Source organism: Cupressus sempervirens, chromosome 7, assembly GCF_028749045.1.
Source record: "Cupressus sempervirens isolate cs-2001-9-10 chromosome 7, ASM2874904v1, whole genome shotgun sequence".
NCBI classification, from domain to species: Eukaryota; Viridiplantae; Streptophyta; class Pinopsida; order Cupressales; family Cupressaceae; genus Cupressus; species Cupressus sempervirens.
The window spans coordinates 687,221,298-687,247,110 of NC_143124.1; the positions used below are offsets into that span (position 1 = coordinate 687,221,298).

General features: G+C 47.3%; 1 non-coding gene and 1 pseudogene across 1 annotated transcript in view; both read left to right on the top strand.

Moving 5' to 3' along the window:
- Nucleotides 1-3,049, top strand: part of LOC149548711 (25S ribosomal RNA) — a 3,403-nt gene extending 354 nt beyond the window's left edge. The window contains exon 1 of the ribosomal RNA XR_016354913.1: nucleotides 1-3,049. This exon is cut by the window's left edge and continues 354 nt beyond it. This is a non-coding gene — a ribosomal RNA (25S ribosomal RNA).
- A 16,390-nt stretch (nucleotides 3,050-19,439) lies between these two features.
- LOC149548712 (18S ribosomal RNA) lies at nucleotides 19,440-20,527 on the top strand (annotated as a pseudogene).
- The last annotated feature ends 5,286 nt before the right edge of the window (nucleotides 20,528-25,813 follow it).

Below are 25,813 nucleotides of genomic sequence, written 5' to 3' on the forward strand. Positions count from 1 at the left end.
GAGGGAAAGATGAAAAGGACTTTGAAAAGAGAGTTAAAGAGTGCTTGAAATTGTCGGGAGGGAAGCGGATGGAGGTCAGCAATGTGCCCTGGTCGGATGTGAAATGGTGTGAGCCGGTCTGCCGCTCAATTCGGGGGACATGCCAGCATGGGCTATCACGGCAGCACAAGAGCGACCTTCTAGTCGCACAAATACTTCCATCACAGCAGTCAAGGAGCGAAGCATGCACCTTTACGGTGGGCTCTCGGGCACCTGTGCGTTCGTGGCGCTGGCCAGCGGGCTTTCCATCCGACCTGTCTTGAAACATGGACCAAGGAGTCTAACATGTGTGCAAGTTGGCAGGTTGGGAAAACCTGTGAGGTGCAAGGAAGCTGACTGGCGAGATCCCCTCTCGGAGGGTGCACCGCCGACCGACCCTGATCTTCTGTGAAGGGTTCGAGTGCAAGAACACCTGTTGGGACCCGAAAGATGGTGAACTATGCCTGAGTAGGGCGAAGCTAGAGGAAACTCTAGTGGAGGCCCGTAGCGATACTGATGTGAAAATCATTCATCTGACTTGGGTATAGGGGCGAAAGACTAATCAAACCGTCTAGTAGCTGGTTTCCTCTGAAGTTTCCCTCAGGATAGCTAGAGCTCACATGCGAGTTTTATCAGGTAAAGCAAATGATTAGAGGCATCGGGGGTGTAACACCCTCGACCTATTCTCAAACTTTAAATAGGTAAGTCAGCATGGTTGCTCTATTGAGCTGCGCCACAGAATTGCGAGCTCCAAGTGGGCCATTTTTGGTAAGTAGAACTGGCGATGCAGGATGAACCAAAAGATAAGTTATGGTGCCAAATTGTGCGCTAACCCAAATCCCACAAAGGGTGTTGGTTGATTAAGACAGCAGGACGGTGGTCATGGACGTCGAAATCCGTTAAGGAGTGTGTAACAACTCACCTGCCGAATCAACTAGCCCCAAAAATGGATGGCGCTGAAGCGCGCAACCTATACTCGACTGTTGGGGCAAGTGCCAGGCTTCGATGAGTAGGAGGATACGGGGGTTGTTGTGAAACCTTGGGCGTGAGCCTGGGTGGACCAGCCCCCGGTGTAGATCTTGGTGGTAGTAACAAATATTCAAATGAGAACTTTGAAGACTGAAGTGGGGAAAGGTTCCATGTGAACAGCACTTGGACATGGGTTAGTCGATCCTAAGAGATGGGGAAACCCTATTTCAAGGGCGCACTTTGTGCAATCATTGAAAGGGAATCGGGTTAATATTCTCGAACTGGGACGTGGCAGCGAACGAAAATGTTAGGAAATCTGGAGACATCGGCGGGGGCCCCGGGAAGAGTTATCTTTTCTTTTTAACAGCCTGCTCACCCTAAAATTGGTTCAATCGGAGATAGGGTCCAGCGGCTGGAAGAGCACCGCATGTCCCACGGTGTCTGGTGCGCCTTTGGTGGCCCTTGAAAATCTAGAGGACTGAGTACCATTCAAGCCCGATCATACTCATAACCGCATCAAGTCTCCAAGGTAAACAGCCTTTGGTCAATAGAACAATGTAGGTAAGGGAAGTCGGCAAAATGGATTCGTAACTTCGAGAAAAGGTTTGGCTTTGAGGGCTAGGCCTAGGGGTCTGTGCCCCAAACTCGTGGGCTGTTGGCAGCCTGCCTGAGCTGCTCTCGTGGCGAGGGCGGGCCGTCGCGTGCCAATCAGGCGAAAGACGCAGGACGCCCCCTTCGAAGGGCTTTCCCTAGGTGGCGAATAGTTGACTCAGAACTGGTACGGACAAGGGGAATCTAACTGTTCAATTAAAACAAAGCATTGTGATGGTCCCTGCGAATGCTGATGCAATGTGATTTTTGCCCAATGCTCGGAATGTCAAAGTGAAGAAATTCAACCAATCGCGGGTAAACGGTGGGAGTAACTATGACTCTCTTAAGGTAGCCAAATGCCTCATCATCTAATTAGTGACACATATGAATGGATTAATGAGATTCCCACTATCCCTATCTACTATCTACTGAAACCACAGTGAAGGGAACGGGCTTGGCTAAATCAGCAGGGAAAGAAGACCCTGTTGAGCTTGACTCTAGTCTGACTTTGTGAAATGACTTGAGAGGTGTAGAATAAGTGGCAGCTTTCAAGCGCAAGTGAAATACCACTACTTTTAACATTATTTTACTTATTCCGTGAGGCAGAGACGGGGAAATGCCCCTATTTTTGGCCTTAAGGTGCATCTAGGCGCGCTGATCTGGGCGAAAGACATTGTCAGGTGGGGAGTTTGGCTAGGGTAGCACATTTGTTAAAAGATAACGCAGGTGCCCTAAGATGAGCTCAACGAGAACAGAAATATAGTGTGGAACAAAAGGGTAAAAGTTCATTTGATTTTGATTTTCTGTACGAATACAAACTATGAAAGAATGGCCTATTGATCCTTTAGACTTTCAGAATTTGAAGCTAGAGGTGTCAAAAAAGTTACCACAGGGATAACTGGCTTGTGGCAGCCAAGCGTTCATAGCGACGTTGCTTTTTGATCCTTCGATGTCGACTCTTCCTATCATTGTGAAGCAGAATTCACCAAGTGTTGGATTGTTCACCCACCAATAGGGAACGTGAGCTAGGTTTAGACCGTCGTGAGACAGGTTAGTTTTACCCTATTGATGATCTGCGTCGTGATAGTAATTCAACTTAGTACGAGAGGAACCATTGATTCACACATTTGGTCATTGCACTTGGTTGAAAAGTCAGTGGCGTGAAGCTACCGTGTGTCGGATTATGACTGAATGCCTCTAAGTTAGAATCCATGCTAGATGCGGCGCATATCTCTCTCCGGCTGCATCGCGACCTACAGTAGGGGTGCTCTTGCACTCCCAGGGGCCCGTGTCATTGGCCATCTCCGATCGGCGCACTAGCCCATTGGAGCAACCTTGGATATTAATTTCAAGTGGTCGGTGAGAAGAATCTTTTGCAGACAAGTTAAATAAGCGACGGGGTATTGTAAGTGGCAGAGTGGCCTTGCTGCCATGATCCACTGAGATTCAGCCCTCTATCGCCTCAATTCGTAAAACCTTTTTCAACTCTAAGGCAGGTGGGGTTTTTAATTTGCGCAAGGGTGAGAAAATCTCCCAAGTGCCAAATTCTGGGTGGGGGTGGGGTTTGCAAGGTTTTTTCTTGCGAGCTCGTAACAATCTCTCAAGTGCCAAATTCCCAGCGGGTGGGGTTTGCAATTTGTGCGAGTGCGGGAAAATATTCCAAGTGCCAAATTTTGGGCGGGTGGGGTTTGCAATTTTTTGTAAGGGCGGGAAAACTCTCCCAGGAGCCAAATTTCGAGCGGGTGGGGTTTTGTGAAAATTTCTGCGAGGGTGAAGAAATCTCCCAAGTGTTGAATTCTGAGTGGCTCGAGTCACTTACGTGATCCAAGACTGGGTAACTTTTTCTTTTTTCTTTTTTTTTTCAAGTCCCAAAGTTTTGAACTCGGATAGAGTTGGATGCCCCGACTTGAGTCATCTCTAAATGTTTTGCACAAATCATGTCACCGTGCTTGACTTGATTCTAAGTGCCCTGAGTCGTGTACGTGATCCAAAAATGGTTAACTTTTTCTTTTTGGTTAACGCCCAAAGTTTTCAACCTGACCCACCTCGAGTCTTAATGGCCTCCAATGTTTTTGCACGGCTCATGCCACCGTTGACTTTTTGCTCAAATCATGTCACCCAAGGCACCTTGAATCTAGCTAGCTAGGTGTAACACCTCGAGTCGGCTCGGCAATACATGAACTGAAACTTGTGCATGATCCAAAAGTGGGTAACTTCTTTTTTTTAATTTTGTAATGCCCAAAATTTAGCTCTTTTCGCTGTACAGGGCCTCCCATGAACTTTTGTAAATTCTTTTTCCCCTCATTGACCCACTCTGGTGACCCAGTCGGGTCGCCCGAGGCTGGGGCGACCGAGTCGGGTGACCCAAGTTGGGTAGACCCAGCTGTGCGATCCTGGCTGGGGACAGCAAGTCAATTCTATAAGTTTGCTTGCCAGTTTTGCTAGCCAGGTCAACTCACCAAGTCATCTGACCATGTGGTCTTTGCAAAATCAAGAATTCACTCTTTAAGTCCGCTCATAGCTCGTTGAGCTGGCTCACCAAGATGACTTACCGTCTCGCCTCACCAGGTTGCCCCACCAGGTCACGTCTTCTTTAAGACCGCTCACCATGTCGGCTCCCCAAGTCAGCTCACCGAGTCGACTATTCAGGTTGCCTCACAAAGTCGACCCCTTAAGTTCGCTCACCAAGTCAGCTCCCTAAGTCAACTCACCAAGTCGAATCACCTAGTCATTTTACCACCTTGCCCCAACAAGTGTGCTCGCCAAGTTGCCCCACCGAGTTGCTTCTCTAAGCCCACTCACCATGTCAGCTCACCAAGTTGGTTGTTCAAGTACGCTGCCAAGTCAACTCTTTAAGTTCGCTCACCAGGTCAGCCTGCCCAAGTCACCTCTTTAAGTTTGCTCGCCAGGTCGGCCCGCCCAAGTCGTCACCTCTTTAAGCCCGCTCACCGTGTCAGCTCGTTAGGTCAGCTCACCAAGTCGACTAATCAAGTAGGCCCATCAAGTCACCTCAAGGATAGCTCCTCACCATGAGTGGCCTCACCATGTTGACTCAATGAGCCTGCTCACCAGGTCGCCTCACCAAGTCGACTCGAGCACGTTACCAAGTTGACTCTTTAAGTTCGCTCGCCAGGTCGACTCGCCAAGTCTGCTCACCATGTCATCTCAACAAACCAACTCACTGAGTCGGCTCACCACGTTGGCTCTCTAATTCCACTCGCCAAGTTGCCCCACCAACTTGCCCCATTAGGCCCACTCTCACCAAGTTGACTCTTTAAGTCTACTCATCAAGTCGAGCCACCAAGTACTCTCACCAAGTTGACTCTTTGAGTCCATTCATCAAGTCACCCCACGAAGTACTCTAACCAAGTCGATTCTTCAATTGCGTTCATCAAGTTGCCCCACCAAGTACTCTCACCAAGTCGACTCTTTAAGTCCTTTCATCAAGTCACCCCACCAAGTACTCTCACCAAGTCAACTCTTTAGGTCTGTTCATAGAGTCACCCCACCAAGTTGACCCTTCAAGTGCATTCATCAGGTCACCCCACCAAGTCAACTCTTTAAGTTCATTAATGAAGTCACCCCACCAGGTCAGTGCACAAATTACTCTCACCAAGTCAACTCTTCAAGTTCATTCATCAAGTCAGCCTGCCAAGTCGGCCCACCAAGTGGACTCTTTAAATTTGTTCATGAAGTCACTCTGCCAAGTTGGCCCACCAAGTTGACTCTTTAAGTTTGTTCATCAATTCACCCCACCAGGTCAACCCACCAACTACTCTGACCAAGTCGACTCTTTAAGTTTGCTCACCAAGTCACCCCGCCAAGTCGGCCCATCGAGTACTCTCACCAAGTTGACTCTTTAGGTTTTTTAATCAAGTCACCCCAACAAGTACTCTCACCAAGTCGACTCTTTAAGTTCATTCATCAAGTCACTCTACCATGTCAGCCCCAAAAGTACTCTCACCAAGTCGACCCTTTAAGTTCAGTCATCAAGTCACCCCGCCAGGTCGGCCCACGAAGTACTCTTACAAAGTTGACTCTTTAGGTTCATTCATCAATTCACCCTGCCAGCTCGGCCTACCAAGTTCTCTCACTAGGTCGACTCTTTAAGTTCGTTCATCAAGTCACCCCACCAGTTCGACCCACCAAGTACTCTCACAAAGTCGACTCTCTAAGTTTGTTCATCAAGTCATCCTGCCAGGTCAGCCCACCAAGTCACCCTGCTAGTTTGACCCACCAAGTCGACTCTTTAAGTTCGTTCATCAAGTCACCCAGCCAAGTGGGCCCACCAAGTCAACTCTTTAAGTTCGTTCATCAAGTCACGTGACCAGGTCAGCCCACCGAGTACTCTCACCAAGTCGACTCTTTAAGTTTGTTCATCGAGTCACCCAGCCAGGTCAGCCAACCAAGTCACCAAGTACTCTAACAAAGTTGACTCTCTAAGTTCTTTCATCAAGTCACCCTGCCAGGTTGGCCCACCAAGTTGAATCTTTAAGTTCGTTCATCAAGTCAGCCCACCAAGTACTCTAACCAAGTCGATTCTTCAAGTGCATTCATCAAGTCACCCGACCAAGTACTCTCACCAAGTTGAATCTTTAACTATGTTCATCAGGTCACCCAACCAAGTACTCTCACCAATTCGACTCTTTAAGTTTGTTCATCAAGTCACCACACCAAGTACTCTCACCAAGTCAACTCTTTAGGACCGTTCATCAAGTCACTTGGCCAAGTCGACCCTTGAAGTCTGTTCATCAAGTCACCCCACCAAGTACTCCCACCAAGTCGACTCTTTAAGTTAGTTCACGAAGTCCCCCAACCAGGTCGGCCCACCAAGTAGTCTCACCAAGTCGACTCTCTAAGTCTTTTCATCAGGTCACCCCACCGAGTACTCTTGCCAAGTCAACTCTTTAGGCCCGTTCATCAAGTCACCCCGCAAAGTTGACCCTTTAAGTTTGTTCATCAAGTCACCCCACCAAGTCGAATCTTTAAGTCCTTTCATCAAGTCACCCCACCAAGCCGACTCTTTAAGTCCATTCATCAAGTCACCAGAACAACTACTCTCACCAAGTCAACTCTATAAGTCCATTCATCAAGTCACCCCACCAGGTCGGCCCACCAAGTCGACTCTTTAAGTCCGTTCATCAGTTCACCCCACCAAGTACTCTCACCAAGTCACCTCTTTAGATCCGTTCATCAAGTCACCGTGCCAAGTCGACCCTTTAAGTCCGTTCATCAAGTCGCCCCACCAAGTGCTCTCACCAAGTTGACTCTGTAAGTCCTTTCATCAAGTCACCCCACCAAGTCGACTCTTCAAGTCCGTTCATCAAGTCACCAGAACAAGTACTCTAACCAAGTTGACTCTTTAAGTCCATCCATAAAGTCACCCCACCAGGTCGGTGCACCAAGTACTCCCACCAAGTCAAATCTTTAAGTCCGTTCATCAATTCACCTCACGAAGTACTCTCACCAAGTTGACTCTTTAAGTCTGCTCATTAAGTCGAGCCACCAAGTACTCTCACCAAGTAGACTCTTTGAGTTCATTCATCAAGCCGCCCCACCAAGTACTCTAACCAAGTCGATTCTTCAAGTGCGTTCATCAAATCGCCCCTCCAATTACTCTCACCAAGTCAACTCTTTAAGTCCTTTCATCAAGTCACCCCACCAAGTACTCTCACCAAGTCAACTCTTTAGGTCCATTCATAGAGTCACCCAACCAAGTCGACCCTTCAAGTGTGTTCATCAAGTCACCCCACCAAGTTGACTCTTTAAGTTTGTTCAACCCACCAAGTGGACTCTTTAAGTTCGTTCATGAAGTCACTCTGCCAAGTCAGCCCACCAAGTTGACTCTTTAAGTTCGTTCATCAAGTCACCCTGCCAGGTTAGCCCACCAACTACTCTCACCAAGTTGACTCTTTAAGTTTTCTCACCAAGTCACCCCACCAGGTCGGCCCACCAAGTACTCTCACGAGGTCGACTCTTTAAGTTTGTTCATCAGGTCACCCCACCGAGTACTCTCACCAAGTTGACTCTTTAAGTTTGTTCATCAAGTCGCTCCGCCAGGTTGGCCCACCAAGTACTCTCACCAAGATGACCCTTTAAGTTCGGTCATCGAGTCATGCCACCAAGTACTCTCACAAAGTGGACTCTTTAGGTTCCTTCATCAATTCACCCCGCCAGCTCGGCCCACCAAGTTCTCTCACCAGGTTGACTCTTTTAGTTCGTTCATCAAGTCACCCCGCCAGTTTGACCCACCAAGTACTCTCACAAAGTCGACTCTCTAAGTTCGTTCATCAAGTCACCCTGCTAGGTCAGTCCACCAAGTACTCTCACCAAGTCACCCCGCTAGTTCGACCCACCAAGTTGACTCTTTAAGTTCATTCATCAAGTCACCTGGCCAAGTCAGCCCAACAAGTCAACTCTTTAAGTTTGTTCATCAAGTCACATGACCAGGTCAGCCCACCGAGTACTCTCACCAAGTTGACTCTTTAAGTTTGTTCATCAAGTCACCCGGCCAGGTCGGCCCACCAAGTCACCAAGTACTCACAGCAAGTTGACTCTCTAAGTTCGTTCATCAAGTCACCCTGCCAGGTCGGCCCACCAAGTCGAACATTTAAGTTCGTTCATCAAGTCACCCCACCAAGTACTCTAACCTAGTCGATTCTTCAAGTGCGTTCATCAAGTCACCCGACCAAGTACTCTCACCAAGTTGACTCTTTAACTATGTTCATCAAGTCACCCCACCAAGTACTCTCACCATGTCAACTCTTTAGGTCCGTTCATAAAGTCACCCCACCAAGTCGACTCTTCAAGTTCGTTCATCAAGTCACCCCACCAAGTACTCTCACCAATTCGACTCTTTAAGTCTGTTCATCAAGTCACCACACCAAGCACTCTCACCAAGTCAACTCTTTAGGATCGTTCATCAAGTCACCTCACCAAGTTGACCCTTGAAGTCTGTTTGTCAAGTCACCCCACCAAGTACTCCCACCAAGTCGACTCTTTGAGTCTGTTCAAGAAGTCACCCAACCAGGTCAGCCCACCAAGTACTCTCACCAAGTCGACTCTCTAAGTCTGTTCATCAGGTCACCCCACCGAGTACTCTCACCAGGTCAACTCTTTAGGTCTGTTCATCAAGTCACCCCACAAAGTCGACCCTTTAAGTTCGTTCATCAAGTCACCCCACCAAGTCGACTCTTTAAGTCCTTTCATCAAGTCACCCCACCAAGCCGACTCTTTAAGTTCGTTCATCAAGTCACCAGAACAAATACTCTCACCAAATCGACTCTATAAGTCCGTTCATCAAGTCACCCCACCAGGTCAGCCCACCAAGTCGACTCTTTAAGTTTGTGCATCAGTTCACCCTGCCAAGTACTCTCACCAAGTCAACTCCTTAGGTCTGTTAATCAAGTCACCCCGCCAAGTCAACCCTTTAAGTTCGTTCATCAAGTCACCCCACCAAGTACTCTCACCAAGTTGACTCTTTAAGTCCTTTCATCAAGTCACCCCGCCAAGTCGACTCTTCAAGTCCGTTCATCAAGTCACCAGAACAAGTACTCTAACCAAGTTGACCCTTTAAGTCCGTTCATCAAGTTGCCCCACCAAGTACTCTCACCAAGTGGACTCTTTAAGTTCGCTCATCAAGTCACCCAGCCAAGTCAACTCTTTAAGGTCGTTCATCAAGTCACATGACCAGGTCAGCCCATTGAGTACTCTCACCAAGTCGACTCTTTAAGTTAGTTCATCAAGTCACCTTGCCAGGTCAGCCCACCAAGTACTCTCACCAAGTCGACTCTTTAAGTTTGTTCATCAAGTCACCCTGCCAGGTCGGCTCACCAAGTTGACTCTTTAAGTTCTTAAAATGGGTACCCGAGCCATTCTACTTGAGTCATAATTCTCAAATCAGGTAGCTTCTGATATAAAATGGTCGTTGAGCCACTCTAGTCGGTCTCCAAAAATTGATCAATTTACCCCCCTGATTGGTGCAATCAAATCGCCTAACCAATGCCAATGTTTGTCTCCATTGACAACCTCATGAAAAATGGGGTCATGGATGGCTATTTGGTCATATTTTGCATTGAATTGGGTTTTAAGGTACTTGTGCATTGAATGTACATTTTTGATGTAGAGTAAGCCTTGCACTAATAGCTTATATAGGGGAGGTAGTGTGCTTGAAAAATGGTGGGCGAGCCAGCCTGGCTGAGCCAATCTGGGCAAGCCATGCTGGCTGACCCGATCTGGCCGAGCCGTTCTAGCCAAGCCATGCTGGCCAACCCGATTTGGTCGAGCTGATCTAGGGGAGCCATGCTGGCCGACCCAATCTGGGCAAGCCATTCTGGCCGAGTCATGCTGGGCGAGCCGATCTGGGTGAGCCATTCTGGCCCAGCCATGCTGGCCGAGCTGATCTGGCTGAGCCATGCTAGCCGAGATGATCTAGGCGAGCCATGCTAGCCAAGCCATTCTAGCTGAGCCATGCTAGCCGAGCCAATCTGGGCGAGCCATGCTAGCCAACCCGATCTGGCCGAGCTCCAAAAACGGTGTCGTGGATGGCTGTTTGGTCACATTTTTCATTGAATTGGTTTTTTAAGGGAGTTGTCCGTGCTATCACAATTTTCTAATGTAGAGCGAGCCTCGTACTAATAGCTTATATAGAAGAGGTTGTTGCCGCGAGCATCTCCCATGCCCCTTTCATTGATTCAACATTGGTGTCTAGGCGGATCGGATTGTTGCATTTTCAAACGGTGTATGCTGATGTTGAATCAATGAAAGGGACATGAAGTGATCTCAGTGCTTTTCCTTGGCTCTCCTTTAGATCATGTTTTCCGATGACTAAATTTTGGAAAAGGTGAGGCAGTGGTTGCCGATCCATGGCGTGTCTTTTTGGTGATTTTAAAACTTGATATAAATGTGAGCCCTTGTCTAGCACTCCGACGTTGCTTGGTATAATGGCAATTTGCTATGGGTGCTCAACACTCTAGAAATTTGTCATGGTGTACTTATCACGGCTACATGGGAGCTTTAATATCGAAAGCTCTTGGCAAAAAATGGTGGCTGAGCCATGCTGGCCGACCCGATCTAGCTTAGCCATTTTTCGTCGACGCGATCTGGCTCTTCTTTCTCACTCCATCGGCATAAATTTGAGAGTTTTTCGACAGTAGTTGTCATTCCAATGTGTCATTGTGATGATTTGGAGAGCGATGCTAAGCGCGGGAGCTTGCGTCTAGCATTTGGGGATGTTTGTGCAAGTGAGCAGGGGAGCTTCTCTTATCGAAACCTCTTCGTGGCCTTTGAATATAGACCCAGTGCTGATGGTATCGATGGATACGAGCCTTGGATTATAAAATTGTTCAGCTAATATTGGTTTTTGTGAGAGATGGGTACGAAAGCACTTCTCGATCGATACGCGGTTGTCATTCCAATGTGTCATTGGGGGATGCCCTGGAAAGTGGCCTTTCAAGGGCGAGCTCACGTCTAGCACTTGGATTGTGCGTCACATCACAAGTGAATGGGGAGATCTCTCTGTGAATAGTGGCATGGCGATTGCAAGAGAAAATTGACTTAGTAGTCGGAGCATTGGCCTTGGGCCATTGTGACGGCCTTGCAATTTCTCTATAATTGCAACCTATGTTTGCGCAGTAGTAGAGTTTGCATGTAAGATTGTCCTTTGTTCTTGACAGTTCCAGGAGATGACCTCTGGACCTTTTGGATTGGGCCCCTTCAAGGTGAAATTCATCCAGTTGATCGAATGAGCTCGATGAACATTTCACTCGCTTGGCTCCATGAATTCAAATCCCATCCAGCTACCATGAAGCCATCCCGATTTTGCTATGCGAGGGCTCTCTCCCTAGAGTCATTCTCTTTGCAACAACCTTTTTAGTAGAATAATTTTGGAATGGTTCGGCAGCGGTTGTCATTCAAATGGTGCCGTTGTGGTGGTTTCCTGGGCAACAATCTGAAGGGCAACCTGTCGTCTAGCAGTTGGGCTGCGCATCACGGGTGACAAGGGAGCCTTTATAATCGGAAGCTCCCCGTGACCATTTGATGAGAAGAGCCATTGCTTGTGTGAGAAAGCATGAATGCAGCCTCGGATTCCAAATGAAATCAACAACATCGGATCTATATATAAGAGCGGAATGAAGCAGCAGCCCATTTGCTATGCGCAGCTCCCCAAAGTTGCTCATCTTTTTCACTCCATCAGCACAAATTTGGGAGTTGTTCAACAGTGGTTGTCATTCCAATGTGTCATTGCAGCAATCTAGAGAGCAATGCTAAGGGTGGGAGCTTGTGTCTAGCATTTGGGATGTTTGTGTGAGCGAGCAGGGGAGCTTCTCTTATCGAAACCTCTCCGTGGCCTTTGAATATATAGACCCAGTGCCGATGATATCGATGGATACGAGCCTTGGATTCTAAATTTGTTCACAGCTAACATTGGTTTTTGTGAGAGATGGGTACGAAAGAACATCCCGATTGCTACGTGGGAGCTCCCTAAGGTCGCCTCTGTGCCAACTCGATCGGCACAACATTGGGAATGGTTCGACAGCGGTTGTCATTCCAATGTGTCATCGGGGGATGTCTTGGAAAGTGGCCTTTCAAGGGCAAGCTTGTGTCTATCACTTGGATTGTGCATCGTGTCACAAGTGAATGGGGAGATCTCTCTGTGAACGGCAGCATGGTGATTGCAAGAGAAAATTGACTTAGTCAGAGCATTGGCCTCGGGCCACTGTGATGGCCTTGCAATTTCTCTTTAATTGCAACCTATGTTTGCACAGTAGCAGAGTTTGCAAGTAAGATGGGCCTTGTTCTTGAGAGTTCCAGGAGATGACCTCTGAAACTTTTTGATTGGGCCCCTTTGAGGTGAAATTCATCTAGTTGATCAGATGAGCTCGATGACCATTTCAGTCCCTTGGCTCCATGAATTCACATCTCCTAGCCGATGACAATCTTTTGCTCCTTAGACGACCTCATAAAAAATTGGGTCGTGGATGGCTGTTTGTTCAGAATTTTCAATGATTTGGATTTTTAAGGTGGATGTCGGTGTGTTCGCTAATTTCTAATGCAGAGCGAGCCTCGCACTAATAGCTTATATAGGAGAGGTTGTTGCCGCAAGCCTCTCCCGTGCCCCTCTCATTGATTCAATGCCGATGTCAAGGCGGATGGAAATGCCATATTTTGAAATGGTGGACTCCGACGTTGAATCAATTGGAGGGGCATGAAGCCTGCCCTTGAGGTGCTATTCCTCGACTCTCCTTTAGATCATGTTTTCTTTTCACTCAGCTGGCACAATTTTGGAAAAAGGTTTGGCAGCAGTTGCCAGCCCTCACCACGTCTACTTGGTGATTTTAAAACTTGATCTAAAATGGGAGCCCTCGTCTAGCACCTTCGTCCAGTGTTGCTTGGGTATTGCATGAATTTTTGCTATTGGCGCAAATCCCCCAACGAATTCCTATGCTTGGACCATCTCTTAGATCACCTTCTTCGATCACTCGACCGATGCAATTACAAAAGAGACTTGGCAGCGGTTGCCATTCTATGGCGCGTCTATTCTGCAATTTCGAAGTTGATGTAATGGCAAGCCCTTGTCTCTAGCCATGAGGTAGGTGCTTGGCACTCTATCAATATTTTTTGCATGCCTATCATGGCTACAATGGGAGGCTTTGATAACAAAAGCTCTTGGCGACCCTCATAAATAGAATCAGTGCTGGTGTTCGAGAAAGACACGTTATTCGGATTTGGAATATTGGCACCAACATCATTTCTATTGGAAGGGTTGTGAAGCCATCTCGATTTTGCTATGCGAGTGCTGTCTCCCCAGAGTGGTTCTCTTCGCAACAACTTCTTTGGTGCAAAACTTTCAGAATGGTTTGGCAGCGGTTGTCATTCCAATGGTGTCGTTGTGGTTGTTGCCTAGGCAGCGATCTAAAGGGCGAGTTGTGGGCTAGCAGTTGGGTTGCGCATCATGAGTGACAAGGGAGCCTTTGTAATCGGAAGCTCCCCGTGGCCATTTGATGAGAAGAGCCATTGCTTGTGTGAGCAAGGATGAATGCAACCTCAGATTCCAAACAAAATCAATGTGATCAGATCTATATATAAGAGCGGAATGAAGCAACAACCCATTTTCTATGCGCGGCTCCCCAAATTTGCTCTTCTTTCTCACTCCATCGGCACAAATTCAGGAGTTGTTCGACAGTGGTTGTCATTCCAATGTGTCATTGCAGCAATCTGGAGAGCGATGTTAAGGGCGGGAGCTTGTGTCTAGCATTTGGCATGTTTGTGCGGGCGAGCAGGGGAGCTTCTCTTATCGAAACCTCTCTGTGGCCTTTGAATATATAGACCTAGTGCCGACAATATTGATGGATACAAGCCTTGGATTCTAAATTTGTTCACAGCTAACATTGGTTTTTGTGAGAGATGGGTATGAAAGCACATCCCAATTGCTATGTGGGAGCTCCCTAAGGTTTCCTCTATGCCAACTTGATCGGCACAACATTGGGAATGGTTCGATAGCAGTTGTCGTTCTAATGTGTCATCGGGGGATGTCTTGGAAAGTGGTCTTTCTTTCAAGGGCGAGCTCATGTTTAGCACTTGGATTGTGCATCACATCACAAGTGAATGGGGAGATCTCTCTGTGAACGGCAGCATGGTGATTGCAAGAGAAAATTGACTGAGTCAGAGCATTGGCCTCAGGCCATTGTGACGGCCTCGCAATTTCTCTTTAATTGTAACCTATGTTTGCGTAGTAGCAAAGTTTGCATATAAGGTGGGCCTTGTTCTTGAGAGTTCCAGGAGATGACCTCCAGAACTTTTGGATTGGCCCCCCTTCAAGGTGAAATTCATCCAGTTGATCGAAAGAGCTTGATGACCATTTCAGTCCCTTGGCTCCATGAACTCACATCTCCTAACTGATGACAATCTTTTGCTCCTCTGCCGACCTCATAAAAAATTGGGTCGTGAATGGTTGTTTGGTCAGAATTTTCAAGGATTTGGATTTTTAAGGTAGTTGTTGGTGTTTTCACTATTTTCTAATGCATAGCGAGCCTCGCACTAATAGCTTATATAGGAGAGGTGGTTGCCGCGAGCCTCTCCCGTGCCCCTCTTATTGATTCAACGCCGATGTCAAGGTGGATGGATATGTCAGTTTTTGAAATGGTGGACACCGACGTTGAATCAATTAGAGGGGCATGAAGCCCACCCTCGATGTGCTATTCCTTGACTCTCCTTTAGATCATGTTTTCTTGTCACTCGGTTGGCGCAATTTCGGAAAAAGGTTTGGCAGCAGTTGCCAGCCCTCACCGCGTCTACTTGGTGATTTTAAAACTTGATCTAAAATAGGAGCCCTCATCTAGCACCTCTGTCCAGTGTTGCTTGGGTATTGTAGAAATTTATGCCATCGACGTGAATCCCCCAACGAATGCCTATGCTTGGACCATCTTAGATCATCTTCTTCGATCACTCAACTGACACAACTACGGAAGAGACTTGGTAGCGGTTGCCATTCTACACCGCGTCTGTTCTATGATTTTGAAGTTGATCTAATGGCGAGCCCTTGTCTCTAGCCATGAGGTGGGTGCTCGACGCTCTCACAAAAATTTTTTCATGCCTATCATGGCTACAATGGGAGAGGTGGTTTTCGCGAGCCTCTCCCGTGCCCCCCTCATTGATTCAACGCCGCTATCAGGGCAGATGGATATGTCGGATTTTGAAATGGTGGATGCCGACATTGAATCAATTAGAGGGGCATGAAGCCCACCCTCGAGGGTGCTATTCCTGAACTCTCCTTTAGATCATGTTTTCTTGTCACTCATCTAGCACAATTTTGAAAAAAGTTTTGGTAGCGGTTGCCAGCCCTCACCGCATCTACTCGGTGATTTTAAAACCTGATCTAAAATGGGAGCCCTCGTGTAGCACCTCCGTCTGGTGTTGCTCGGGTGTTGCATAAATTTATGCCATTGGTGCGAATCCCCCAATGAATTCCTATGCTTGGACCCTCTCTTAGATCACCTTCTTCGATCACTTGACCGACGCAATTACGGAAGAGGCTTGGCAGCGGTTGCCATTCTACACCGCGTCTGTTCTGCAATTTCGAAGTTGATCTAATGGCGAGCCCTTGTCTATAGCTATGAGGTGGGTGCTTTGGCATTCTAGCAAAATTTTTTGCATACCTATCATAGCTACAATGGGAGAGGTGGTTTCCATGAGCCTCTCCCATGCCCCCCTCATTGATTCAACGCCGCTGTCAGGGCGGATGGATATGTCAGATTTTGAAATGGTGTACGTCGATGTTGAATCAATTAGAGGGGCATGAAGCCCACCCTCGAGGGTGCTATTCCTGGACTCTCCTTTAGATCATGTTTTCTTTTCACTCAGCTAGCGCAATTTCGAAAAAAGGTTTGGCAGCGGTTGCCAGCCCTCACCGCATCTTCTTGGTGATTTTAAAACTCAATCTAAAATGGGAGCTCTCGTCTAGCGCCTCCGTTCAGGGTTTGCTCAGGTATTGCATAAATTTATGCCATCAGCACAAATCCCCCAATGAATGCCTACGCTTGGACCCTCTCTTAGATCACCTTCTTCGATCACTCGACCGACGCAAATTACGGAAGAGACTTGGTAGGAGTTTCCATTCTACATTGCGTCTGTTCTATGATTTCGAAGTTGATCTAATGGCGAGCTCTTGTCTCTAGCCATGAGGTGGGTGGGCGCTTGGCACTCTAGCAAAATTTTTTGCGTGCCTATCGCGGCTACAATGGGAGGCTTTGATAACAAAAGCTCTTGGTGACCCTCGCCAATAGAATCGGTGCTGGTGTTCGAGAAAGACACGTTATTCAGATTTTGAGTATTGGCACTAGCATCGTTTCTCTATTGGAAGGGCCGTGAAGCCATCCCAATTTTTCTATGTGAGTGCTCTCTCCCTAGATTTTTTTTCTTCGCAACAACTTCTTTGGTGCAAAATTTTTGGAATGGTTTGGCAGCAGTTGTTGTTCCAATGGTGCCATTGTGGTGGTTGCCCTGGCAGCGATCTGAAGGGCGAGCCATCGTCTAGCAGTTGGGTTGTGCATCACGAGTGACAAGGGAGCCTTTATTATCGGAAGCTCCCCATGGCCATTTGATAAGAAGAGCCATTGCTCGCATGGGCAAGGATGAATGCAGCCTTAGATTCCAAACGAAATCAGTGACATCGCATCTGTATATAAGAGCAGAATGGAAGAGCAGCCCGTTTTCTATGCGCCTCTCCCCAAAGTTGCTCCTCTTTCTCACTCTATTGCCACAATTTTGGGAGTTGTTCGACAGTGGTTGTCATTCCAATGTGTCATTGCGATGATCTGGAGAGTGATGCTAAGGGTGGGAGCTTGTGTCTAGAATTTAGGATGTTTGTGCGAGCGAGCAGGGGGGCTTCTCTTCTCGAAACCTCTCTGTGGCCTTTGTATATAGACCCAGTGCCGACGATATCGATGGATGTGAGCCCTTAGATTCCAAATTTGTTCACAGCTAACATTGGTATTTGTGAGAGATGGGTATAAAAGCACATCTCGATTGCTACGCGGGAGCTCCCCAAGGTTGCCTCTGTGCCAACTCGATCGGCACAACATCGGGAATGGTTCGACAGTGGTTGTCGTTCCAATGTGTCATCAGGGGATGCCTTGGAAAGTGGCCTTTTGAGGGTGAGCTTGCGTCTAACACTTGGATTGTGCGTCGCATCACAAGTGAATGGGGAGATCTCTTTGTGAATGGCGGCATGGTGATTGCAAGAGAAAATTGACTTAGTCAGAGCATTGGCCTTGAGCCATTATGACGGCCTTGCAATTTCTCTTTAATTGCAACCTATGTTTGCGCAGTAGCAAAGTTTGCATGTAAGATGGGCCTTGTTATTGAGAGTTCCAGGAGATGACCTCCGGAACTTTTGGATTGGGCCCGTTTAAGGTGAAATTCATCCAGTTGATCGGATAAAGCTAGATGTGCTTGTATCTATTCCGAGATGGTAATGATGGTCATTAATCTGTGACGGTGAGTATATATATCCCATTCGGTAATATCACAGTGGTGGAGCTGGTGGGAAGTACTTGTCGCTTTGTTTTGTTGGATATACCCTATATGTAGGTGTCTGCACAGCTTGGAACAAACTGCACATTTGGTGTTTGATTATAAGATGCGCTTGTTGTTGAGTGTGTATGGAGTTGTATCTTTTAGCCAAGGGCTCCATTTCATTGGCACGTTCTATTATTGCATTTGTATCCTTCCCAGATGGTAAGAAGGAAAGAGATGGTTGCACGGGTGCATTGCTCGACGTCCCTAATTTCATTAAGGGTCCACTCTCCACCCTAAGTTTTTGCCGATTGGTAGAGCCTTGGGATTGAGAGGGGGGCCAGCAAAAGGTTTGGTTGCCGCATAATTTATTCACTAGTGCGTTCTTGGTGCATGCTCGCCTCTTCACTGTCTCATCCTGCAAAAGTGCATGGCACTGTCGTGATAGCCTTTGTGGTCCGAGCCAGTAGAAGCGTAGAGTATTACCAATAATTTTTCTTTGGATGCAAAAACTCTCTGTGCCCTGTCCTACCCTGTGTGATCCGAATGGCTGCGGCTCATGGGTTTTGTGGGAGATACTCTTCTTCAACTCCCCCCTAAAGAGAGCATTCAGTGTTTGCATTGTGTGGAAAAAAAGCCCAAGGAATTTCATCTCTCTTTAGATGCAAAATTCTAGGAGGTCTTGTCGAAGTATGGCCGTTTGTACGGGGTGCACCAAAAAGTGTGTAGGGGGCATATGCCTTGGAAATGGATGTGTCTGAGTGTCCTTACTCGGTCGCGTGCGTGGTGTACATCTTTGCATTACAACTTTGCTGCGAGAATTTTTGATTCAAGCATTTTGGGGGAACAGGTTTCGTATGAGATGTTCTTCTCAGGCTCCTGTGAACCAGAGCGCTCATCTTTGCAATGCACTGACAAGTGCAGGCCCAACGTGTCTGTCTAGGGGAAGAAATCGCATGAATGCTTTTTGCTGAGATGTGGGTGCTCACGGGTGGTTCCCTCGCAGTGCAGTTCTTCGGTATGTGCATCTGCATGAGATTGAAGCTTTTTCGACAACACTAGTGTGAGAGTGTTCACCCGTAAGAACTTTTCTATACCTGCGCTGGCAGATCACGTGTCACGGGGAACGGTTAGCGAGGCTGTGCTGGGAAAGGAGATATTTGCCAGAGGTTAGATATGTCTGTATATGCAGGCGGGTTCTCATCACCTATAAATGTGTGGAGGGGTTGTTATACATGATTCCCTTGAGCGGCCTTATAATTGAGGTGGTCGCGTGCACAGTGATGCCCCCGCCAATCGCATAACCAGCCATGTTTTCGACTCACATGGCCCTTCACCCTTCAGCACGGTGGTCTCTGTTGGCACTTTGGCAACCAGCTCTTTGTCATGGGAAAATGTTTGTTGCAATCAAGAAGGATTTTGTCTGTGCGAGTGCACCTCAATAGGCATGTAGGAGGCATATGCCTAGGAAATGGATGTCTCTGGGTGGCCTTACAATGGAGGTGGCTACATGCGCGGTGCATCTTGTACAGACTCGAGGCTTCTTTCTAAGTAGTGGCGACAGCGAGTTCGAGGGTAAAGGGTTCCGTACAGGATGTTCTTCCTAGGTGCCTGTGAACCAAGGCTCCTTGTTCAGCCCTCTTCGGTCGACGATGGGACACTTTCCTCTTGAGTGAAATCTTTGATCGTTGCAAGTCCTGCATGTGCTGTGAACGTCATTCTTGTTGCTTGTGCGGCGGATTATGTTTGGATGCATGACGGAGCAAATGCAAATTTTGGTTTCCCATCACGGTGGGCATCCCTTGGCTATAGCAGGTCTTGGGGGTCCCCTCGTTGTTAGAAGCTACCTGGTTGATCTTGCCAGTAGTCATATGCTTGTCTCAAAAATTAAGCCATGCATGTCTAAGTATGAACTATTTCAAACTGTGAAACTGCGGATGGCTCATTAAATAAATTATAGTTTCTTTGATGGTACTTTTCTACTCAGATAACCGTAGTAATTCTAGAGCTAATACATGCACCAAATCCCAACTCTCGGAAGGGATGCATTTATTAGATAAAAGGCTGGCGTGGGCTCGCCCGCTATTTCGATGATTCATGATAACTTGACGGATCGCATGGACTTTATGCTAGCGACGCTTCATTCAAATTTCTGCCCTATCAACTTTCAATGGTAGGATAGAGGCCTACCATGGTGGTGACGAGTGATGGAGAATTAGGGTTCAATTTCGGAGAGGGAGCCTGAGAAATGGATACCACATCCAAGGAAGGCAGCAGGCGCGCAAATTACCCAATCCTGACATGGGGAGGTAGTGACAATAAATAACAATACTGGGCTCATCGAGTCTGGTAATTGGAATGACTACAATCTAAATCCCTTAACGTATATTCCATTAACCATGGTAATTCCAGCTCCAATAGCATATATTTAAGTTGTTGCAGTTAAAAAGCTCATAGTTGGACCTTGGGTCGTCATGGTCGGTTCGCCTTCTGGGTGTGCACTGGCCCTCACGTCCCTTCTGCCGGTGGCATGTTCCTGGCCTTAATTGGCTGGGTCGCGATTCCGGCGCTGTTACTTTGAAAAAATTAGAGTGCTCAAAGCAAGCCTATGCTCTGAATACATTAGCATGGAATAACGCGATAGGAGTCTGGTCCTGTTCCATTGGCCTTCGGGACCGGAGTAATGATTAATAGGGACTGTCGGGGGCATTCGTATTTCATTGTCAGAGGTGAAATTCTTGGATTTATGGAAGATGAACCACTGTGAAAGCATTTCCCAAGGATGTTTTCATTAATCAAGAATGAAAGTTAAGGGCTCGAAGATGATCAGATACCATCCTAGTCTCAACCATAAATGATGCCGACCAGGGATCGGTGGATGATGCTCTAAGGACTTTGCCAGCACCTTCTGAGAAATTAGAGTGTTTGGGTTCTGGGGGGAGTATGGTCGCAAGGCTGAAACTTAAAGGAATTGATGAAAGGGCACCACGAGGAGTGGAGTCTGCGGCTTAATTTGACTCAACACGGGGAAACTTACTAGGTCTAGACATAGTAAGGATTGACAGATTGAGAGCTCTTTCTTGATTCTATGGGTGGTGGTGCATGGCCGTTCTTAGTTGGTGGAGCGATTTGTCTGGTTAATTCCATTAAGGAATGAGAGCTTAGCCTGCTAACTAGCTACATGGAGGTTCCCCTTCGCGGCCAACTTCTTAGAGGGACTATGGCCTCCTAGGCCATGGAAGTTTGAGGAAATAATAGGTCTATGATGCCCTTAGATGTTCTGGGCCACACGCATCCTACACTGATGCAAACAATGAGTTTCTCTCCCTGGCCCGAAAGATGAGCACATCTGTTAAAAGATAATGCAGGTGTCCTAAGATGAGCTCAACGAGAACAAAAATCTCATATGGAACAAAAGGGTACAAGCTCATTTGATTTTGATTTTCAGTATGAATACAAACCATGAAAGCATGGCCTTTCGATCCTTTAGACTTTCAAAATTTGAAGCTAGAGGTGTCAAAAAAGTTACCACAGGGACAACTGGCTTATGGAAGCCAAGTGTTCATAGAGATGTTTCTTTTTGATCCTTCGATGTTGGCTCTTCCTATCATTGTGAAGCAGAATTCACCAAGTGTTGGATTGTTCACCCACCAATAGGGAACGTGAGCTGGGTTTAGACCGTTGTGAGACAGGTTAGTTTTACCCTATTGATGATCTACGCTGTGATAGTAATTCAACTTAGTACGAGAGGAACCATTGATTCACACATTTGGTCATCGCGCTTGGTCGAAAATCCAGTGGCGTGAAGCTACCGTGTGTCGGATTATGACTGAATGCCTCTAAGTCAGAATCCACGCTAGATGCGGTGCATATCTCTCTCTAGCTGCATCGCGACCCGTAGTAGGGGTGCTCTTGCACTCCCAGGGGCCCGTGTCATTGGCCATCTCCAATCGGTGCACTAGCCCATTGGAGCCACCTTGGATATTAATTTCAAGCGGTCGGCAAGAAGAATCTTTTGTAGACAAGTTAAATAAGCGACGGGGTATTGAAAGTGGCAGAGTGGCCTTGCTGCCATGATCCACTGAGATTCAGCCCTCTGTCACCTTGATTTGTAAAACCTTTTTTGACTCTGAGGTGGGTGGGGTTTGTAATTTGTGCAAGGGCGAAAAAATATCCCAAGTGCCAAATTCTGGGCGTGGGGGTGGGGTTTGCAAGGTTTTTTCTTGCGAGCTCATAACAATCTCTCAGGTGCCAAATTCCCGGCGGGTGGGGTTTGCAATTTGTGTGAGTGCGGGAAAATCTTCCAAGTGCCAAATTTCGGGCGGGTGGGGTTTGCAATTTTCCGCGAGGGTGGGAAAACTCTCCCAGGTGCCAAATTTTGGACGGGAGGGAGGGGTTTTGTAGAAATTTCTGCCAGGGCATAAAAATCTCCTGAGTACCAAATTTTGGGTGAGTGGGGTTTTGTAAAATTCCCATGAGGGGGAAAAAAATCTCCCGAGTCCCAAATTCTAAGCTGCTGGGGTTTGCGATTGTTGGAAGGGCGAAAAAAAATCGCAAGTGCCGAATTCCCCGCGGGTGGGGTTTTGTGATTTCTGCGAGTGCGAAAAAGTCTTCCAAGTGCAATTTCCATGTGGGTCGGGTTTGCAATTTTTGTGAGGGCAGAAAAATCTTCCAAGTCCATATTTCGGGCGGGCGGGGTTTCATAATTTCCAAGTGCCAAATTTTGAGCGGGTGGGGTTTGTAAATTTCGCGAGGGCAGAAAAATCTTCCAAGTCCAAATTCCAAGCGGGTGGGGTTTGTAAATTTTTGTGAGGGCAAAAAAATCTTTTGACTGCAAATTCCAGGCGGGTCCCCAGGTTTTGTAATTTTGGCGAGGGCAAACGACTCATGTACGTGATCCAAAATCGGTCAACTTACTGATTTTTTTGGTTAACGCCCAAAGTTTTGAACTCAAATCGAGTTTGCTACCCCGACTCGAATCGCCTCCGAATTTTTCACACAATGCATGTCACCGTGCTCGACTTGATTCTAAGTGCCCCGAGTCATGTACGTGGTCCAAAAGAGGTCAACTTTTTTTTTTTTGGGTTAATGCCCAAAGTTTTCAACTCGAACCGTGTCGGCAACCCCGACACGAATTGCCCCAACTACCCGGACCCCGACTCGAATCGCGTCAAGCCTTAACTACCTCCAATTTTTTTGCACGACTCATGTCACCATGCTTGACATGATTCTAAGTGCGCTGAGTCATGTGCGTGATCCAAAGGTGGTCAACACTTTTTTTGGGTTAACACCCAAATTTTTCAACCCAAATTGTGTCGGCAGCCCCAACTCGTATCGCCTCGAGCCTTAACCACCTCTAGTTTTTTCGCAGGACTGATGTCACTGTGCTCGACTTGGTCCCTCGAGTCATGTACATGATCCAAAAGTGGTTAATTTCTTCCTTATTTTGTTAACACCCAAATATTTCAACCCAAATCGTGTCAGCAACCTTGACTCAAATCACCTCGAGCCTTAATTGCCTGCAATTTTTTTGAACCACTCATGTCATCGTGCTTGACTTGATTCTATGCACCCCAAGTCATGTACGTGATCCAAAAGTGATTAACTCTTTTTTTGGCTAATGGCCAAAGTTTTTGAATCGACTCAGCTACCCTGACTCAAATTGCCTCGAGCCTTAACCGCCTCCATTTTTTTTTTGCTCGACTCATGTAACCGCACTTGCCTTAATTCTGAGTGGCCCGAGTCACTTACGTGATCCAAAACCGAGTAACTTTTTCTTTTTTCTTTTTTTTGTCAAGTCCCAAAGTTTTGAACTTAGATAGAGTCGGATGCCTCGACTCGAGTCATCTCCAAATTTTTTGCACGACTCATGTCACCGTCCTCGACTTGATTCTAAGTGCCCCGAGCCGTGTACGTGATCCAAAAGCAGTTAACTTTTTCTTTTTGGTTAATGCCAAAATTTTTCAACCCAACCCGCCTCGAGCCTTAATGGCCTCCAATGTTTTTGCACGACTCATGCCACCGTCGACTTTTTGCTCGAATCATGTCACCCAAGGCACCTCGATGCTACATGACCCGAGCCCTGTGCGCGATCCAAAACCGGGTAACAATTTTTTTTGAACTCCCAAAATTTCATTATTTTTTGCCTTATGGGGCCTATCATGATCTCTTTTTATAAAGAAAATTCTCAAATTGGATCATTTCGGCTACCCTACCTCGAATCTGGCTAGCTAGGTGTAATGCCTCGAGTCAGCTCGGCAATACGTGACCTGAAACTTGTGCGTGATCCAAAAGGGGCTAACTTATTTTTTTTTAAATTTTGTAATGCCCAAAATTTAGCGCTTTTCACTGTACAGGGCCTCCCATGATTTTTTTTTGACTTTTTTTCCCCTCGTCAACCCACTCGGGTCGCTTGAGGCTGGGGCGACCGAGTCGAGTGACCCAAGTTGGGTTGACCCAGGCATGCGATCCTGGCTGGGGACAGCAAGTCGATTCTATAAGTTTGCTTGCCAATTTTGTTATCCAGGTCGGCTCACCAAGTCATCTGACCATGTGGTCTTTGCTAAATAAAGAATTGACTCTTTAAGTTCGCTCACAGCTCATCAAGCTGGCTCACCAAGATGACTTACCGTCTTGCCTCACCAGGTTGCCCCACCAGGTCGCCTCTTCTTTAAAACTGCTCACCATGTTGGCTCCCCAAGTTAGCTCACCGAGTTGACTATTCAAGTTGCCTCACCAAGTCGACCCCTTAAGTTCGCTCACCAAGTCAGCTCCCTAAGTCAGCTCACCAAGTTGAAACACCTAGTCATTTTACCACCTTGCCCCAACAAGTGTGCTCGCCAAGTTACCCCACCGAGTTGCTTCTTTAAGCCCACTCACCATGTTAGCTCACCAACTCGGTTGTTCAAGTACGTTGCCAAGTCAACTCTTTAAGTTTGCTCACCATGTCAGCCCGCCCAAGTCGCCTCTTTAAGTTCGCTCGCCAGGTCGGCCCGCCCAAGTCGCTTCAGCGAGCTAACTCGCTGAGTCACCTCATGAAGTGGACTCCTCAAGTGTGCTCACCAAGTCAGCTCACCAAGTTGACTCACCATCTCGCCTTGATAAGTTGGCTTGCTGAGTTACCCCACCAAGTCGTCGCCTCTTTAAGCCCGCTCACCGTGTTAGCTCGTCAGGTCGGCTCACCAAGTCGACTAATCAAGTAGGCCCACCAAGTTGCCTCAAGAATAGCTCCTCACCATGAGTCACCTCACCATGTTGACTCAATGAGTCACCTCACCATGTTGACTCTTTGAGCCCGCTCGCCAGGTTGCCTCACCAAGTCGACTCGAGCACGTTGCCAAATTGACTCTTTAAGTTTGCTCGCCCGGTTGACTCGCCAAGTCAACTTGCCATGTCATCTCAACGAACCAACTCACCAAGTCACCTCACCACATTGGCTCTCTAATTCCACTCGCCAAGTCACCCCACCAACTCGCCCTGTCAGGCCCACTCACCACCTCGCCCCGTTAGGCCCACTCTCACCAAGTTGACTCTTTAAGTCTGCTAATCAAGTCAAGCCACCAAGTACTCTCACCAAGTTGACTCTTTGAGTCCGTTCATCAAGTCGCCCCACCAAGTACTCTAACCCAGTTGATTCTTCAAGTGCGTTCATCAAGTTGCCCCACCAAGTACTCTCACCAAGTCGACTCTTTAAGTCCTTTCATGAAGTCACCCCACCAAGTACTCTCACCAAGTCAACTCTTTAGGTCCATTCATAGAGTCACCCTACCAAGTCGACCCTTCAAATGCATTCATCAAGGCGCCCCACCAAGTTGACTCTTCAAGTCCGTTCATCAAGTCACCCCGCCAGGTCAGCCCACAAATTACTCTCACCAAGTCGACTCTTTAAGTTCATTCATCAAGTCACCCTGCCAGGTCGGCCCACCAAGTGGACTCTCCAAGTTCGTTCATGAAGTCACTCTACTAAGTTGGCCCACCAAGTTGACTCTTTAAATTTGTTCCTCAAGTCACCCTACCAGGTTAGCCCACCAACTACTCTCACCAAGTCGACTCTTTAAGTTTTCTCACCAAGTCACCCTACCAGGTCAGCCCATTGAGTAATCTCACCAGGTCAAATCTTTTGGTTTGTTCATTAGGTCACCCCACCAAGTACTCTAACCAAGTCGACTCTTTAAGTTTGTTCATCAGGTCACTCTGCTAGGTCAGCCCGCCAAGTACTCTC